General features: G+C 34.4%; 1 pseudogene; it reads left to right on the plus strand.

Annotated features, from left to right (window-relative positions):
- The first annotated feature begins 10,488 nt into the window (after positions 1–10,488).
- On the plus strand, positions 10,489–11,360 carry LOC145092868 (ethylene-response factor C3 pseudogene; annotated as a pseudogene).
- The last annotated feature ends 7,101 nt before the right edge of the window (positions 11,361–18,461 follow it).

Consider the following 18,461-nt stretch of genomic DNA (forward strand, 5'->3'; position numbering starts at 1 on the left):
CCAAGTACTCTACTCTCTCTAATCATATGCTACTCACTAGCAGATCCCTCATAAGCTCCTTGCTGCTATCTAATCACTCTCAAGCATCCCTAGCAACAAAACTCCTAGACTAAGGCATCACAAATCAGGCCACTCTAGTCCTAATAAGAATACCTAGTCTACTCTATCATGCATAATATAACTCATCATATATCATAGCATAACATATCTCATAACACTTATTATAAGGGTATTTTGGGAAATCACCATTCGGGCGCTGGCTGATCATACACACGACTCTGCTCTGTTTGTTTCAAAACTCTTTTATTCTTGGATAATTACTTTATTATCAAAATTTTCCTCAACTCCTCAGTTTGAGTTCAGATACACCCGAAGGTGCATCTGAGTCCCTCAAACCAAGGCTCTGATACCAACTTGTAACGTCGTAAAAATTTCAAACAAATTTTCACATTTTAAAAACACCTTATTTCACAATAAAATAAAACTCATTGTTCCACATACCCAAACATAAGTCAAAATCCCAAGATCAAAAACATATAAAACTCCGCGTGTGTGTACGGATCATGCCGGCGCCTTCCCGCGATCATCACTGGTACCTAAAACACATATCACATAACACGATAAGCAAAAATGCTTAGTGAGTTCCCCAAAATACCACATATAACACATATTATCCACTCGAGGCTATAACTCTATGGACCCTCTGGTCCTAACTCTGTGGACCCTCTGGTCCTAACTTTGTGAACCTTCCGGTTCCAACTCTGTAAACTCTGGAACATACACGACATAATCACATAGAAATAATGCAGTGTATCATAATCACATAAATATCATACGAAATACTCTATCATATAACTCTAATTACCACTCTAGGTAAAGTATAGTGAAAAGACTCACCTCGGATATCTCGGTAAATCTCTGACTCGGGTATACATTGATCTAGCCTTTGCTTAAACACATAAACAATCATCTCAATCAATAACGGCTCTCTAGGCTAGACTAGACTCTCAAATGTCCTCTAAGAAGGCTAAAAGACCATTTTACCCTTCAACCGGTCCAAAAGTCCAATTGTTTACCAAACCCTAAAAGTCAACAAAAGTCCATGGTCAAACTTTGACCAGACTCGTCGAGTGCACAAATGTGACTCGGCGAGTCTAGGCATGTCCCTCATACTCCTGACACTTACTTGACTCACTGAGTCAACCCTCCACTCTTCAAATCATCACTGATCGTGAATTGCGGGACAACCCGTCCCAACTCGTCGAGTCCGACTCTTGACTCGTCGAGTTCAGTCATGAACTCAAGTCCTCTAAATCCCCCCTGACTCACCGAGTCATGACCCCAACTCAGCGAGTCATAAACTATGTGATTCTCGGGGAAACCCACTCCTACTCGTCGAGTCAGTTCCTGGACTCGACGAGTTCATGTCATGCTCAAACTCAAAAGACCTCTTGAGGTCAGATCTGTTCCTCAAATCCCTAGATCTGACCTTCCCAACCATGATAATCACGTAAAGTTCAAAACTTGATGCCCATGCAAAGGCCAAAAGACTCTATTTGAAGAAATAACCTCAAATATGACACTCTAAGCTTATGCCTCTCAATATTAATCATAAAGATCTAAGGGGTTAAGGTCTCTGTACCTCTTTGGATTCAGATCCAAAGCCTTAATACGAGAAGGGACCAAATGCTCATCAAATCAAGCCTCTAAAGGGTCTAGAAAACCCTAACTCTAAAGGTTAACACCAAAACTGAAGAAGGATCGATTCTATACCTCAAATATGAAGTCCTTGGATCTGAAATCTTCAGAATAACACCCTCTTCATCTCCCTCTTGCCTTGGTCACCTCCTGGGAATCCGGATGTTACAGCCACACTCAAAGAATGCATGTATTCTTTGGTTACCTTCTTCTTTGGCAGTGGCTGAGAGGCAACCTTTTTTCCTTTGCCTTTTGCGATATTCTCCTCAGCCTTGAAGTGGTGGGTTTTAGTTTTCTTGACTCTTACTTCCTGAAACATGAGCATTAAGGAGGACTTCTTATGCATATTCTTTTCATATATTTTTGTGCATCATATTCAGCTCTAGGATGGACTTCTCCCAACCATTCATATTATAGTGCATAACATAAGTATCAAATGACTTAGGCAATGAGTTTAGGATCAAATTTGTGACCAAATCATTGGAAATAGGAGAACCAAACCTATCTAGATGGCCGATATGGCTCTTCATATTAAGAACATAAGTGCTCACATTTGGCCATCCTCCATCCTGCATGCATGCAATGCTAGAACTGTTTCAAAATGCTTAGTCCTTGCTTGTTTTTGGAATATTTCCTTCAAGTGAGTTATCATGTTATGCGTGTTCCAGGTCCTTTTGAAGGTCTAAGATCATAGTGGCTAGCATAAAGCACGACACTTTGATTGAATCATCGATATGTATCAACCCAACATCATGAGCATTTTTGGGAGTGGTATGAGGCTCTCGGGAATGGGGTCCTAAGGCACATAATCTTTCTTAAATTGTCTGAGAATTTTTTCAAATTTTCAGACCAATCTAAGAAGTTAGTAGGGCTTATCTTGTCCTTCTCAAGAACGAATCGTATGGATAACTTGTATGTGAGTTTGGGTGGTTCCATATGGTCCATTTGTAAAATTTAACAAATTTTATTTAGTATTTTATTCATTAAAACTAATACCATTTATGTTTCTAAAACATTAATTATCAAAATCTAGGATCCCATTGAAAACAAATAAAATGTTAGGTATCCTTTATCATATTTATTTAATTGAAAAAGGTAGGCAACATTTACCATTTACATCTAAATGTAAATTTTAGTGGTATGGGATCTTTTGTTGGAAATAGTTTCGAAGGTCATTAACTGTTTTCGTAATATTTATAATAATAAAAGACTCCTTTTGGGTTGACCTCATAACACAAATAGCTAAAAGGAAATGCAGAAAATAAGTTATTAATTTGTTAAGTAATCAATTAGTTAATTAGAAATTATTTTGGAATTAATTAAATAGTTTTATTTAATCAAATAGGCTAAATATTAATTAAATCTTAGAGATTAAGTGGAATATTCAAGAAGCTCTTGGAGAGATTGTAGGGGACGATTTTGAGAACCCCTTGATAGGGATAAGGCATGTTTGGAATCGGATAAGGATTATCCTGAATAGTTTGAATCTCTTAAGGATTTATCTGCTATTGATAAATAGACTGCCAGGGGTTAAACCCTAGCTTTTGATTCATTCTAATAAAATCATCCACACTCTCTCCCCTCTCATATTCTCGAAATATATAACCCTTCTACTAGGGTTAATAACTTTTCGCAAAACCCTAATCTAGGGTTATTCCTTGTTAACTTTTGGAGTTTGTGGGTCTCACTACATTAGAGGGATTCTGTTTTTGGTCCTTTAACCATTGCAAGTTCTGTTATTCACAGGTCTCAAGAAAGAACCAAGAGGTTAGTAATTAGTTTTAAAGTTCGTTGCTATAACTAGTAAAACCTAGATCTTAGGGTGCATATACACATATGAAAATTTTGATTGTTTCTTCTACCTTTAGAAAGTGTATTGATTCTATAAAACCCAACATCTTTAACAACATTTGTTAATTGACATGCTTGATCCCGTCTATGCCTCGAGTTTCTAATGCTTAGATGACCTTTATCACAAAAGATTCATATTTAAGTCATCCAATTTGAAAAACATGTGGAACTGGACTGTAATTAGTCACAGGAATCGCGAATTCCACCTCTACCATCGCAAGGCAATTAAAGTGGTTAGGTATCCTTTATCCCACAAAGACCATAGAAATGACGTGCGACTATTCTTCAAAGGGACTACATAGACTTGCGCTTGAAAAAGGATTTTTATATGTTTTATAATTCTACTTTTTAAAAACATGTAGTATTATGTTTGTTTTATGCATCATACAGTCCATGGTACCTTTATTTTGACCTAAGCAGAAAGTGTCCAAAAGTAGACAACAAAAGTGTCTAAATTTAGACTCTACATAAGGTGTCCAAAATTAGACAACAAAAGTGTCAAAAATTTGACAAGTTTAGATGAGTTTTTAAAATCACAATTTTTATTTCATTTTACTATTTAAAAACTTTAAGAATTTTAGAATAGAACTCTTTTATTATAAAACCCATTTTTTTTTTTACTATTTTAAATTAAAACAATATTTAAGTTTAGATGAGTTTTTAAAATCACAATTTTTATTTCATTTTACTATTTAAAAACTTTAAGAATTTTAGAATAGAACTCTTTTATTATAAAACCCATTTTTTTTTTACTATTTTAAATTAAAACAATATTTCTATTGAAAAACCAAACTCCAAAGGATGATTTAATTTTGTGTTCAAAATATTATCTAGCAGGAAAATCCTATTTTAACCATATCATCACAAACAATCATCAACATTATGTAAACGTTCATAAACTAAGCCGTTTAACTATGAGAATTCTTGTGAGACAAAAACAAGAATTGTCAAGTTCATTCATAAGGAACAAAATACTAGTCTAAAAATGACCTACGGTCACAGTTTTTGAAAACAGGGTTGTCATGGTTTTGATTAATTGAGTCACTAAATGTCATTATTCAAATTCTAGTAATGTTTTAATCAAATATTAGCTAAAAACCGTCATAATTGTAAACCTTGTTCACACATTTAGTCACAGTCTGACATAACAAGTGTGACAAATACTAGCCAATAGTCACTGTCGATCATTATGAAATAATATCATCAATCATTATGGTTTTTTGTTTAACAACTAACTTTATGTTGTGATTGTTATTAACCGAGACATAAAAACATATAAGGTCACATAAATTCTAATTTTATGTGACTAAATCATAAGGTGAATTAATCATTATTTAATTTATTTATAAAAAATGTGTTTATATAAGTGACTTATTGTCACAGTTTAATTTCACATGTGGCTATAAATACTTAATAGTTACAATTTAATTTATTAACAAAAAGTGTGACTATAAGTAATTTATTGTTACAGTTTATGCTCACATGTGACTATAAGTACTTTATAGCCACATGTGACTATAAGTACTTTATAGCCACACTTTAATCTTTAAATATTTTTACAAATTGAAAATTAAAAATTTTCATTTTTTTTACAAATGTTTAGATTACATAGATTGCCATCGTATAACCTTCTATTCACTAGGATTGTGCTTTTCTTTTTTTGATCTAACGGATACAAAGCATCTGAAGTTGTAAACCAACACAAACCTTTTAACTTTCCTAAAATCTCATTTTCTAAACCCTATACTATCTCATTCTCCTAAATCGTACGTGTTTACATTTGTGTTCGTTTGCGTCTGTGACACTACTAAACCGCTTCTAATCTTTATCCGACGACCATGTAAGCTTCTTACTCTCTTCAATTTTCTTTATTAATTGTTGCTCATCTTCTCCATCTTTTTTCTCTCTTTCTCTCCACCCCTTGTCATAATTTTCCCACCATCCAACACTGTCACGCCTAATTAGAGGAGCCCGAGAGAATGAAGAAGACGAGGAGACGGGAGCAATTTATAAACAATGGTAATTATCATTTCTTATTTGAAAATTTCAATTCCCCTTCTCCCTTAATCTGTTTGCAGATTTACACTACCGATTAATCTGCATTTTATCTAAAAATTTGAACCAATTCGAGAAACTGAGTAGTGAGTAATAAACTTTATTGGTTCGAGAACTATTGAGCCTTTTCTGTTTTTGATTCGAGAACTAGCGAAGTTTTTATAATTCGAGAACTAGTGAAGTTTTTATGATTCGAGAACCAGTGAAGTTTTTATGGTTTTGTTTTGATTTCTTGTTATTGGAATATTCAAGTCTTGTTCTTTGTGTTGCTACCTTTTAGTTGTGTGGGCGTGTTACTGGAAGTATTCAAGTATTTTTTTGGCTTTTGGTTTGAATGATGAGTTTGCCCATAAGATTAAAGTCTTAGAATCACGATCGTCTTTCATCTTTTCCCAATTGCCTAATTTTCCCTTTTGGATTCAAAGTTGAATTTATTTAAATCTTTCTAACTGGACATCACCCATTAATTTATTTTTTATCTTTCTAGTTTATTTTGATTAAGTCTCGATAAATTACATCTTGTTAGTTTTACTTTTCTTAGTATTTAGTTTTTATGATTGCTTAAACTTTTTTGATGGTTTAATTGATGCTAGAGCTATTCACACATGGATTTGAACGTGTTTAATGAAATAAGGTTGATGCTTATGCTTATAATGCACTCATAGAAGCTTAAAAGTCACATCTTAATTCTCTTCTGAAATATTATTGCTTCTAATGAAGTACATTCTCCATATTGGCAAGCCAGTAAAGTACATTGTTATAATCAGTTTAGATTATTTGAAGTACAACAACAAATAACTCAATGGAGGCCTAAATTTGGAGCCATTTCTCTTATTTTAAATTCGCTTAAGTATAATAGTTATATGTAAGATAGTTGTATTTGTGTGTAATCTAAACTTTTTGTGTGTTTGAAACTGACTATTGAATGATATTTTTTCTATCAAGACAGATATGAGAGGACTAAAGAGATTTGGAACTAAGCTGTATTGCTAAAGAGTTACTTTGGATGTAGATAATAGTAAAGATGACGACTTCTTGTAGTGATTTATCAAATTGTTGCTATCAACATACTTTCTATATGTCAATGTGAATGAAATGTTGTATTTTATTTATCAATTTAAGTTGTTTATTAGAATAACATACATGATTTTAAGCTGTTCAAAAATAGCCATGACAAATGAAAAACGTGTGACTAAAAGTAATGGTCAATGTTTAATATATTACGTGTCACTAAAACTTTTCAGTAGTCAAGAAAAACGAAAAACACGTGACTAATAGTAGTTTATGGACATAGTTTAATATATTTTGTGTCACTAATAGTCAACAATAGTAATGACAAACGAAAAAACATGTGACTATCACAGTTTAATATATTATGTGTCACTAAAAGTCAATAATAGTCATGAAAAACGAAAAAACAAGTGACTAGATGTAGTTTGTGGTAACGATTTAATATATTATATATCACTAAAAGTCCGCAATAGTCATGAAAATTAAATAGCATGTGACGAAACATTGTTTATGATGACGTTTATAAAAACATGATTGAAAAAACTACAAAAATTGCCACCTTACGGTGATGATTTTTACCTATAGCAATGGTTTTATGAGTTATAGTCACCATAATTAAAATGTCACCATAATTAATCATTAATTACGCGATTTTTCCTTATACATTAAATGAAAAAAAATTCATGCAAGATCTTCAAGGACTCCATGGTTGTGTGGATGCTTATAAAAACCATGGACACAATGCATTCGACCAAAAATGGTCACTATCTTCAAACTTGTTATATTTTACATAAAAATAAAATACTCTAACACTAAGCTATTATTTACGAAAAAACAAGATTAACTAATACCTATTTACTATTGGGTTAATGACCTAGGAGGGTAACGAACTTTGGTTTTTGTCTAAATTTAAGTAGCCATGTTTTTTTTTCATATACATTTGATCATTAAATTTGTTTGACGTGTTCAAAATATGGTAATATAATTGGTAGTTACCGGTGATATTACCTTATTATGAACATGTAAAACAAGTTTACTAGTCAAATGTGTACGAAGAAAACATGGGTACCTAAATATGGACAAAAACCAAAGTTTCTTACCCATTTTGGTAATATTGGGTTCTTTATGCTAAGTGAAAGTAGTCATAAGACACACTGATGTGACATAGAATTGAGTCATCGACTCTTGGTGTCAGATCTGGATTGTTAATCTGAAGTAGGTGTCGTTAGTGAGTTCTTAACTTGATTCCTAGCTGCTATCAAAGAACAAAACCATTAGACCACCTTAAGGACTATAATCAGGGAGCAGGTTTTGAAGTTTAAGTTAGATCAATGGTTCTATGGAGAAGGCCAAGTCTTAGGTCAATCCAATTAACACCCAACTAGTCAGGGGCTAGGCTATGTGCGCTTAAGGGGTTAGGTTGCATGAACTTTAGAGGCCTAGCAGCTACCTAGCCTATGACTAACTTGACCTGAATTGGGTTAGCCCAAGGCTAACCTAATTGTCTATTGACCTAGATCTATAAATTGAATGCCTCTTTCTCCTTGAGGAGGATCTCTCATTCTCAAACATGAGCATCCACTCTATACATACACTCCTCCTACCAAGATGGTTCTCCATCCAGGAGAAAGCATATCCTTATACACATCGATCTAAGTTAATTGTTGGAGCCTGCTCCCAGGGCACAATCACTGAGACGGTTCTAATGGTTTTGCACTCTGATGGCAGCCAATAATCAAGTCAGGAACCTAATAATGATACCTAATCCATATCTGACACCAAGACCCGATGACCTGATTCTATGTTACGTCAGCGGGGCTTATGACTACTTGCACTTGGCATAAAGAACCCGATATTATCAAAATGGGTAAGGAACTTTGGTTTTTGTCCACATTTAGGTAACCATGTTTTTTTCGTTCACATTTAACCAATAAAATTGTTTGATATGTTCATAATAGGGTAATATCATGGTAATTACCAGTCATATTACCTTATTTTGAACATGTTAAATGTGTATGGAAAAAATACGGTTACTTAAATATGGACAAAAACCAAAGTTCATTACCATCTTAGGTTAATAACCCATTTATCATTACATACTTTACGGATAAATAAATAAATACTACAACCATTTTCATAAACAACACAACCAACATCATAATGGGCCCATGACTTGTTTATGCACAACATTTACATAAAATCATACACAAAAACAACTCTATGTTTATCTAAGGAAACATATGTAACCAAAGTTCATGAGATAAGTTTTTTGGTCACATAAAATTATAGCAAGAACATTTTTCGTTGCCAAAGAATCCATGCATTAACTTGACATACATGATGAAAACTATCCATCGCTTCTAAAAACCAAGATTTTTATACAAACTTGAAATCTAAACATGCATGCAAAAGAGGCTCTGATACCACTTATTGAGTTTTTTTTTTTTATCAAAAATGGTTTTCAAAAATCATAAAAATAGCATAAAAGCAAGAATATGCCAACAACATAAAACCATTTTATACTGTGGCAAATGGTAAAATTAGGTCAATGGTCAAATCACCTTGAACCCACTATGCAATAGGCCTAATGTGATGTATTCCATGCAACTTAATGCAAATAAAGTTTGACACCTAGAAATGCATACGTAATAACACCGTAGTCTTCGATGAATATATATCGTTGACAAACGAACACTATTTACAATAAATAAATAATAGTTAATATAGTTGAAAACAAGATTCATGTATTAAATATCTTAATTTGTGAACAAATTTAAAAGAGCCGAGCCCAAACCTACTCAAGCTCGGCTAATTTACACCTTTCATTAGGGCAGTTAGTTTTCTAACCCTATCAAGGCTTTGCTCATTGGTTTTGTAACCTAGCTTAATTCTCAACTATGTTGTTTCGATAAAATAAAAAACTACTGTTCTAAAAAACGTTACATAGTTTCAAAGCTCTCTCAAGGAGAATCAATAAAACCGAACTAGATAATATTGAAAAAAATATTAAATATATTAATTTCAACATACTAAAATTTGGTCAAAAATTAAACAAGTTTTCAAATTGAAGAAAATTCGTGTTTTCCAACAGAATAAGCATATTACGGCAGATACATTAGGTTTTTACATCGTACAACACATTTAGTGCTCTAGCACTAAATCATATTTTGTTAGTTTGTATTGTTGTAATTTCTGAAGCTAATGAGTAGTAATTATTATTGGCTATGTTCTATGAAACTATACAAGTATACATAGAGGCGCGGTCCATATTTTCTTGCAACAACTTATCATAATTCATAAACAATAAAAAAAATCCTTAATTGATCAATCGAGTTACAACTAATTGATAGCTTCAGCCTTCATATCTTGTTTGAGATGCAAAAGTCTCGTAATGAGAAATATGTTACTAGCTAGCTAGGTTTCACAAGCTCACATATTATGAGTCCCTAGCGGATACAAGAAATTTAAGCATTATTGCAACCTTAGAACTGGATGTATTTCTCAAAAACCCGACACATAGTGATATTAGATGAAATGTCACCTACGCATGCTCTCCAATCAGCATGCAAGGATTATAACCCTAGAATATTTTGAGCATGCTCCAACTGACAGAAGCAAAAATACTAGGTGAACTCTAGAATTATTAATCAATTATAAGGAATTGAAGTGGAAAAGGATCAACTACCCTATTATGTGAACCCTAGAATTAATCAATTATATATAAGGGACTCAAGTGGAAAAGAATCAAGCCCATGGACCGTAGATGCGAAACCTCAATTAATGTTTATTGATGGATGGAAATTATTTGTAATTAATAAAGCAAAACTCCATCCACTTGTCAAGGAAAGACAAGAAGAAAAGGTGTAAGCCTTTGGTCCCATTGACAACCACTTCAAATTTCAGACTGTTAAAGCCATCTAATCTTCCCTAAAGATACAACTTCCTACACCAATGTGTTCATTTCCAAATCTAGAATTCTTTCCTATGTCTCCTTGTTCATGGGATGAGCTTATCTTCTCTCACGAGATGCTCTCAGCTGAAGTCCAGATAAAAGAAGAAAATATTATTTTCCAGGATCCTACTGACGACCATTATGAGCTTTCCTCTGAAATAGATCTAAGCAAAACTTCTCATGACCGAGGGCAGATCTTAGAAGTGATTACAAAGCCAAAAGAAGAGCCTGATGTCCAGAAAACACGATTTATAGGCGTCCGAAAAAGGCCCTGGGGAAAGTTTGCAGCAGAAATTAGGGATTCCACAAGAAACGGGATTAGGGTATGGCTAGGGACGTTTGACAGTGCAGAAGAAGCGGCTTTAATTTATGACCAAGCCGCATTTTCAATGAGGGGTTCCTCTACTCAACTCAACTTCCCAATGGAGAGAGTGAAAGAGTCATTAAAGGGGAAAAGCTACACCAGTTTCAAGGATGGATCTTCACCAGCAGCAGTCATAAAGGAGACACATAGAGTGAGAAGAATTTCTAAATGTAAGAGAAACAATAAGAATCAAGACTCTCAAAAAATTCCTGTGGTTTTTGAGGATTTAGGATCTGATTTGCTGGATCAGCTCTTGGGTACATCTGAGATCAGTTCTAGTTCTAGCACAAATTCATAGATTTCCATATACTAATTTGCGAATCATTTTTTATGTTGGTTTCCAATTTGTATGTTCATGAAGACGTAATATGAGAGTTGACATACCATTAAATGCTCATAGACTTTGATATACTGCATCATTTTCTGCCATTTTGCTCCTCCTTTCCCCATTTGTTTGACATTTTCATCCTTCTACGTGTTTTGATGTATGATGCTACATAAAATCAAATTATTATTATTATTATTATTATTATTATTATTATTATTATTATTATTAAATATCGTTATCATAGATATATAAAACTGCTATTAATATCATTTTTGTATTTAATGACATAAAAAGATGGTTATATATATATATATATATATATATATATATATATATATATATATATATATATATATATATATATATATATATATATCAAGTTTGTAAAAATCGCTCGGCGGTATCTTGGTAGTCGACTGACGATAAACGATTAAGGAGTAGGCGGAGATTAATCGGGCACACTTAATTATTAATAAAATTATTTAAAAAATTAATATTCCCTAAAAAACTAAGTATTTAAAAATTTAAAAATTTAAAAATTTAAAAATTTTAGTTTAATATTTTAAAATTTGAAAGCTTAAAAATTTGAAAATTTAAAATTTTGGTTTAATATTTGGAAATTAAATTTTTTTGAATTTTTTAAAAAATTCCCGCCTATGACCGTCGAGACCGCCAAGGGCCGCCAAGGCCGACTTTGACCGATTTGACCAATTTCCGCCAAGCACCCTAATTGTAATCGGTTTAAGGCCGCCAAACGATTAATCGGCTACCAAAGCCGATTTCTGCAACACTGATATATATATATATATATATATATATATATATATATATATATATATATAGAGAGAGAGAGAGAGAGAGAGAGAGAGAGAGAGAGAGAGAGAACTAGGTTCAAGTATTCTAACTAATTATTGTACGTCTATCCTATGCTATGAGAATTATAAAGAAAATATGTTGTTTGATAATATCAATACGTTCAATCTTACATAACTATTGTCATTAACACACATTCTCAATAATTAAATAATTTATCAGATTATTATACACTTAATATTATTATTCTCATTTCTGTAAGAATATTGTCAAAATGTTTTATTGGGTCGTATTCTGTCAGAATGAAAATGAGTGAAAAACAATGTGTGAGAACAAAAAAATAATAATAATTAATGAGAGTGCATGAAAATGACGATACTTGTAAGGTTCAACGTATTCGCATTGCTAAACGACTTATTCTCTTAGTAATTCTCATAGCATACGATAGATTTATAATAATTAGTTCGAATAAAATAACCTAAGCCTATATATATATATATATATATATATATATATATATATATATATATATATATATAATTAAATATTACGAAAATGATATTAGTAACAGTTTTATATATCTATGATAACGATATTTAATAATAACTAGATGGGTAACCCCGCGTTGCGGGGCCGGATGTAATATTTTCTTTTCGGTTTATTCTTTGTAAATATTCTTTCATGAACTATTTGTTTATACTTTGAACACTATTATGTCGTAGTTTTTTTTAACATAATAGGAAGTGTTTATGATGATAAACATAACTTATCTATAAATATTCTTTTATGAACTATTTGTTTAGACTTTGAACACTGTTGTGGTGTAGCTTTATTTCGATTGTAAAACATGTTATTGATTAAGTATTCGATAAAAAAAAGTATTTTGCCACCCTAAATGCATACATGACGTGAGGTATTTGTTTATTGTTTTCGATGACTTTGGTATTACAATTGACATGCTTTTACATCTTTCTGTAGAAGGTGTCAAATATTGCATTCAAAAAGAGTACATGACACACCCGCTTTCCAAAATGCTTCAGTGTCACACCTCCAAACCGGAACGGCGGAAACGTTCATGGGCGGAGGACGTCATGTTCAGTATCATAACCATACTGAAGAAAACAACACAACCATCATAAATATAATTTAAATGGTTACATCGTTGCAAAAATACATGTTTCTAAATAGATTACATATGATGCCAAAATAGTTCAAAAGAAATTTGCGCCTTAGTGTCTTGCCTTCAAAAATCTTGTGGTTACCTATATTACTGAATACCTAAGAATACAAGTTGTTTTTGAAAGAGTATCAACATTAAAGCTGGTGTGTTCATAAGCAATTTATGAATGAAAAATGGATGTTGTTCCTTAAAGTGTTTTACAAGTTCGTTTCCAGAAAATCCAATATTTTCTAAAAGATTTGTTTTAGTCTTAACTGAACCAAGACTTAGTATATGTAAGTAAACCGTCATACTTTTGTGTGGTCTTATATTTAAATAAAACTCCTTTCTGTGAAATCCTTAAATTCCCGTGAACTGTGTGTGTTTTGTTAATTCCCCATGTGAGTTGTTATAACCATGCTAAGACTCGAAGACTTCGTACTCGACGTTCTTCAGGTGTCGGAATGTTATGACACTTGTCACCCCAGACCAGCCGGTCTAGTTGTTGCAAGCAACTTAGGTATGGGTTTGTCAGACCCAATATAGATCTATACACTACTATCACGCTCTCTCTACAAGAGATTCTGGCTATAACTACATGACTTTTCTGTTGTACTTAAGAGTACCCTGAGGGTGAAGGTCTCACAAATTTATTCATTAACATGTTCACGTAGTTTGTAACATGGATGGATCTTCTTAAGGGCTAGGGGGGTTGTGCCCCCTGTTTTTATTATTGTTATTGTTATTATTATTATTATTATTATTATTATTATTATTATTATTATTATTATTATTATTATTATTATTATTTTATTTTATTTTTTTTAAAACTAGTCCATATACTATTAAAAAATTTACATAGTAGACCTACAACTAAAAAAATTGATTGTGGCCCCCTTGTTTTCCAATTTTTATACGTATTATACTTTCGCCCCCCCCCCCCCCCCCCCACTCAAAGGTTCAAGCTCTGTCACTGGTTTGTAATGAAATACCCGCTTTGTAAATCGATTGTATTACCGTTTCTTTGTTAAATGAGGTGTCCAAACTATACCTATTATAGTTTATCAAGAGTGTTTTATGTTTTAAATGAAACCTTGTTATGTATGGCTTTGTATTTCAATAAAATGACATTGAAAATACTAAGTATAAAATTTTACACACCTTGCTCAGCATGTTACAAGGTGTGAATAACTCTTAAACTCGTTTTGATAGTTTTACCCTTAACTGTCACTGGTTTAGAATATTTATAGAAAAATCATCGTAAGTCGAAAACTGAATCCGTAACCTCGGAGAGTTTGGAAAAAGAGTCTACTATGTTCATAAATTTTCCTATAATTTTTGGTGGTCTTAAACCAGTGTGAAAATTTTCATCTTCACGACTTGGTCCGATTTTGTTACTGTAGTGATAGGCAGTTTTGTAAAATTCACCATAAATTGTTGAAAAATCGTATGGAGATGTGCAAGCAGTAATTTTAAAGGTATAAACCTGAACTATTTTAATATTAAACAATTTTGAAAAATATTAAGTTTAAGTTGGGTAAAACAGTTCGTAAACAGGTCACAACTTTTCTGTTGTAAGCTGTCAAGTTAAGTTTTAAATATGTTTTGGTGTTTTAGCTTGTATTCCCCCCTAAAAACTAAAAAAAACTGGAAAATGTAGGGGTATGAACTCACCTTGCGTGATTTCTTGAAGAGTGGAAGGTCGAAGACGAGAAGTATCAAGTCAAGAACACTTGATGAACACGCGAAATTTTGGATGATCCTAAGAACGATTTTTGGTGTTAAAATGTGTATAGATGATTCAAGGATGTAATGAAAAAATGGAATAACACTTGAGTTTAGATGAAATACTTACCAAAAAATGAAGTAATAGCTCAAGAACTCCTTCAAAAAGTGGCTGGAAGTAGAGAGAAAAAGAGACTCTCTTGATGGTTTGAGAAGTGCATAAGTGTTTGAGAATGATCAAAGTGAACCAAGAAATCCTCCAAGGATTTCTTTATATAGATGTTGCTGGAGCAACTTGTTGAGAGAAAAACTTTGAGACACACTTGAACAAATCGTTAGAACAAGTATATAGCGGAATAGTTAATCTCGAAGGATCTGTTAGCACAACAATAATATTAAGAGTTAGAAGTTAGTGAGTTAGATGCGAAAAAGTAAAGGAATATAAATGACAACAATTGTTATATCAAGTATACACATAAGCAGATTCATAAAAAGGAATGCATTCAAACCAAGTTAGTAAATGAGATATAGCGTAGTGATTAAGTCACGAGTGACTTGCTCTTTAAAAGAGATGGTAATTGATTATGAGAGTAAAAAGGTTTGATAAGTAAGATAGAATGAGAACTGATGTGTATTAGAATTTGATGAGAGATTCACACCGGTACCGATTACATGAGAAATGAACTCTATTTATAGAGACAAGTTTCCAACTCTAAAAGCAGCCATGCAAGGCATACTGGATATTAGAGTGTTTTACAGAAAAGAAAAAATAAACTAAGTAAAGATAAAGACTGCGGTGCTGAAGACTTCAGATGGCCAGATGATAAGATTGCTTGACTGCGGTGGCTTGAAGACTGCGGTAGCTAAAGTTCAAAAGGGTCACTTTTTTGATTCAACAATTTCCCCCTAAGTGACCTCTTTAAATTTGATCAGTTATCAAGTTTAAGGAACTTGATCAGGATCCACCAAAACTTCTTGACGTTCTCTAACCAGTTGATTCTTCTTATTATTTCAAACTTGACCTCTGCGGTGGTATGCTTGGATTTTTCAACTGCGTTCTGGCAGATCTCAAGTTGTTTTCTGGTGAGACGGTGCATGGCAGTCATAGGAATAAAATATTTGACGTTGCCAGTCTTCCTTTTGAAAATGACTCCTAGCTCACGATAATTGGTTGCTCCTAATGATCTTTCCTCATAGCCTTCGGTAGGCATGGGTGTGGGGTCAAGTGGTGGCAAGTCAGCAATCTTGGAAATGATGGGATGAATGTCTGCATCTATTTTGGCGAAGTCACAGACTGTTTCCTTAAGAAATGTACTGGCCCTTTCAAGTGCAATCTTCATCTTCAGATGCTTCTCAGACTTGTGCTGAAATACCTTGGCAATGAGAAACACTTCTTCAGGGTTCATACACGGAAAATCAGCCTGGGTGCGGATGTAGTCGTGCTCCCTCCTGGTCAGGGTGCACTGGATGAACTCAGCCTTCATGAACTTCCGGATCTTGTAATTTTTTACTGCGGATGGTCTATCGTTAGACCATATGTGTTCAACTGGAGAGGCATGCTTAGCATAGAATTGGCTAAGTCTCTCGAACTCCATCAGAAGTCTTTTGTCGTCCGGAAGGCTGCGGTCGAACTGCTCAAATACAGTGAAGTATCTGGCATTTGGTGAGATTGGGACATCCCAGTAACCGTCTGAGGGGGTTCCGGATAGGTAAGATGAGGGACATAGTCATCATCAAGAAGTCTTCTGTGTGGATTGATCCAAGAGTTTATCAAGGATTCATCCATAATTATGTCGAATCCGCAGAGTCTCCAAACTTCTTCAGCAAGCTTGGCTGCTCTCCAGTCACTTTTTCTTTGAGCAGTGGCAGGAGAGTCGTTTGTGCTGGGAGAAGACATATACTCCTCCAGATTCTTGAAGTGCGGGGGAGTCTCTATTTTTTCAGGAGTAATCAATTTGAGGAGGGGAGTTGTGAGGTGGAGTATGATGAGATGGTTGTGGTGTGGGAATTTTTTCAGTAGTGACTGGTGGAGTTTGATTATGTGAAGGGGATTGGTTGAGTTTAGACCCGGAGCCTCCTCAAGCCATTGACGAAGGCCATCAACCTTGTCAAACACTATTTGAAATTACGCTTTGAGGTCTTTTGCTAATCGATGATGATTGGGAATGGAGGGATTGAAGAGTAGTTTATGAATCTCCTTGGTGAGTTGGAGAATTTCCGGACCATGGAAGTTGGCTGATAGGGATTGTTGCATTCTGTTGATAGTTGTTTGGAGAACGGAGATTGCGGACTCATAAGCAGTATGAGTCTCAACAATCAACTTCTTAGAACGTGAGGCCTAATCTGCGATGGCTGCTTGAAGGTCAGTTTTGATTGCGGTAACCTCAGAGATGAGGCGTTCCGCAGCAGCCATAAACTCCTTGTGATTAGCCTGACGATTGTTGTCAAGTGATCTGATTCCCATCTCAACTTTCAGAGAGATACGCTCCGCAGTCATTCTCTCACTGGTTTCCAATCTTTCTATTCTTTCCATCAGGGACTGCGGTCCCGGGCTGTCTTCTGGTTGCGGTTGATTTGGCTTGACCGCGGCTAAAATTTGTTCAACCTTAGCCTAAAGACTAAGAAATTCCTTTCTTGTGACTGCTTGCTTCTTCTTCTTCTTCTTCTTCTTCTTCTTCTTCTTCTTCTTTTCTTTTGGCTTAGAAGTGGAGTGATGAGAACCACTGGACTCTTCATCTTCATCAAACATCATCAAATCGTCATCAGAAGGAGAGGGTTGATATCTGCTCCAAGAATCATTAGAATCTTCTCCGTCAATTCCTGTAAATCGCACCAAGGTGTCCCTTGGGTTCACGGATCCTTGCACATTTGTGCTCACCGTGCCTAAACCACCTGATTGTAAGGTAAGCAGAATAGGATTTCCTGATCTTCCTTGGTCTCCTTGACCCGTGGTCAAGTTTGGCCTCGGCTCAGTTCTGGCAAAGGCAGAAGAAGTGCCCTGTGGATGGGACTGTGTTTGAAGTGTATGGGTGACTTTCAACAGGACGGAGTTCAACTCCTCGGATGAAAAAATATGCAGTCGGGAAGCCCTAGAGACTTTAGGGAGATCACCAGTATTATCCCTTTGGGAATGTACTGGTGGGGAGTCTCCTCTTTGTTGTGATTCAGACTCACTTTCTGAGTCTGAAAGGAAAAGGATGGTGTTGTCAAATGGATGTGCAGGCATCCCAAGGACTATCGGAGCCTGTTGAGAGGATGAGGTATCGGTCCGGTTATGCATTTGGCTAGTGGGATCAGCTTTTCGTTTCTTAAGGATAGAGATGGGTTGGTTATCCTATTCAGAATCACTACCGGAGTCATGGCGACTCGGTTCAGCAGTTGTGATTACGGGTGGTGATTTTCTCTTCTTTGATGGTTTGGACGGTTTGGGGGCATCCTTTTTTTGGAGTGCTAGATTTCTTTGAGGTGCGGGGACCATGGAGAGAAGAAACCTTATGTTTGCGTC

This window comes from Lactuca serriola, chromosome 3 (assembly GCF_051521515.1).
Source record: "Lactuca serriola cultivar US96UC23 chromosome 3, Lser_US96UC23_V15, whole genome shotgun sequence".
Lineage (NCBI taxonomy): Eukaryota > Viridiplantae > Streptophyta > Magnoliopsida > Asterales > Asteraceae > Lactuca > Lactuca serriola.